The sequence below is a fragment of the Polistes canadensis genome, unplaced genomic scaffold (genome assembly GCF_001313835.1).
Source record: "Polistes canadensis isolate GaletaPanama2010 unplaced genomic scaffold, ASM131383v1 scaffold_0, whole genome shotgun sequence".
Taxonomy (NCBI): domain Eukaryota; kingdom Metazoa; phylum Arthropoda; class Insecta; order Hymenoptera; family Vespidae; genus Polistes; species Polistes canadensis.
In genome coordinates, this window is record NW_014569547.1 from 293,041 (window position 1) to 295,867 (window position 2,827).

A 2,827-nucleotide genomic window follows, 5' to 3' on the forward strand; every position below is an offset into this window, starting at 1 on the left:
GAGAGAGAGAGAGAGAGAGAAAGGCAGCAAAAGAAATAAAAAAAGATGTAGGATAGATCGAGTAAGATTATTGAAATAGGAAAATATCGGAAAAGTTATAATTGTCATAATTAAACAAAATGTAGGACGAACTAAATGAAAGCCAGAAATGTGTAATAATATCGCGAATGCGAGGATTGAACTCGAAACGCGTTTTAAAATAATAGCAGCGATCAACTTGATGTCTTACCGTGCACCGGGCTTTGATATGACGATAATATAGATCTTAAAATGAAGAAATCAGAAAAAAACAAAGCGAAGAAAAAAGATTTAAAACAAAAAAAGAAAATAAAGAAAAAAGTAAAAAGTGTTTAGTATATTCGACTGTACGCTTGAAATATGAAAGAAAGAAAGAAAAAAAAAAGAAAAACAAATGATAACGCGTTTTTCTGCGCAAACGAGGAATGATCATCACCATAGGTGATTTCGTATTGGTATAGCATCGTAATTTTTCTTACCTAGTCCACGCCTAGAGAGAAAGCGAGTATTAAACAATAAAATAATAAAATCACTTGTATGACACGCACGCCCGAGTTCGTGAAAACGACAAAGGAGAATTTTTTTTTTCCCATGAACGAGGAAGAAAGAAAAATGAAAACAGTATAAACTACTATTACTATAGACATTTTTTGAAATGTTCCATTTTTCGCGCGTCATTATCCAAAAGATTTATTTTACATATTTATGATGCCACGTGTTCCAATTGATTGACCTACTCGTCCAGTGAAACGTTTCGAACATTATAAAACAACCCGTACAATATATACACATACACACACACACACACACACACACACATATAAAAATGAAGATAATACAAACAAGTAGGCTTAATATCTTAGTTTTGAACGATATTTTCGTGAAAGCCATGAGAGATTGCACAATAATTGTATACTATCATCATCAATATATCACAATTGCTAAGTATTTTTCCAGAAGTGTTCGTGTTACACACAACACACACATACATACATACATATATATATATATATATATGCACATATACAAAAATACATATATGCACGTATATAAATACATCATTGAGAGAGAGAGAGAGAATGAGAGAGAGAGAGAATGAGAGAGAGAGAGAGAGAGAGANAAATACATATATGCACGTATATAAATACATCATTGAGAGAGAGAGAGAGAATGAGAGAGAGAGAGAATGAGAGAGAGAGAGAGAGAGAGAGAAAGAGAGAGAGAGACAGACAGACAGAAAGGTAGAAAGGGTTAAAAAAAAGAAAAAAGGGATATTGCTACACGTACACGCATACACACACACGAAAGAAATGATCTCAAGTCTTAAAATAACTAATTAAACGATAAATATTCTCCTTTTCTCTTTATAGCCTTTGTAAATTGCGCTTGTTATTATTCTATACATATTCATATTTATTTGTATGCACGCGTTTGCACCTGTAGCTGTTCACTAAGTATGTCGCGTGAGAGAAAATGTGGAAAATAGTTTGATTAGAAGGCGCGGATTATTAAAAATACTAACCACTCGTCCTTCGGGCCGGCTGAGTACAAAGCATTTTTTCCTAACAATCATCTAATACGATATATGGCATGCAGGGATGGCGTTATTAAATTTTATATTATCTCCGTGTTTCGTTTCTTTATTTTCTTTTTTATTTATCTGTTATTTCGAAAACTTTTATGTGTTACGTTCTTTTTTTCTTATTTCTACAAAATGAGAGATTTGAATTTTGTGTTTTTTTTTTATATATATCGTTTGTTTTTTTCTCCTCTTGTTTTCTTTGTTTTTTTTTTTCTTTTTTAAAACGTTGACAACTACTATTGGAAATTAATTTTCGTCCAATTACACATCCAACGTAAATTGTATGTTGAATATCGGTGTTTGTAATATTATCTATTCCTCCTTCCTTCCCACCCACCAATCCCTTGTCACTCCTCTTCTTTTTAAGGTACACGAAATATAAGCGAACGGGCTTTGCCAAATGCCATCGCTAATTAATATAATGTAACGTTTATCGAGAGTTGAAAACATATTATAAATAATATGGGGCGAAATTTGTTTTGTTTTGTTTTTCTTGTAATTTACATTTTTTCTTTTCTTATTTTTTTTCTGTTTTTTTTTTTCTTTGAATTTATATCGTTGGAATTATTCCAAAGTTTTTATTTGCGGCTCTACAATGATGAGTAATAATCTATTCATTTTTCTTTTATATATATATATATATATATTTTTTTTTATCATCACTTCATTAACGATTATTATTAAAAAAAACGATTTGATATGTTATAGTTCGGCCTTTGTAAATATTAGGCGACTGTTATTTCTTAGCGATTTGAAAAATGTCCCAGTTTCTCGAAAAAAGTTTATAATCTTTTGTCAGTTTTATTTTAGCGAATAAGATTATATTAATAATATTAATTAGAGAAAAAAAATTGTGCGTATGAATGTTTAAGTGCATGAGTGAAAGAGTGAAAGAGAGAGAGAGGATGAGAGGTTGAATCTGCATAATGGGAAAGAAAGAGAAATCAAGATAGAAAGAAAGAAACAGTGATGAAGAGGATGATCTGCGTTTACTCGAAAGACGTGTGTCGAAAATTCTACTTATTTATTTATTAATTATTGTCGTCGCGCGAATTTTCCGCTCGATCATGCATAAAGAAGATTAAATGGATTTTTAGATTATTAATTACATGCGAACGATATTTACGATAATAATAATAATAATAATAATATTAATAATAATAATAATCATAATAATCATAATAATCATAATTGATAACTATAATTCATTAGTAAATAATAATATAA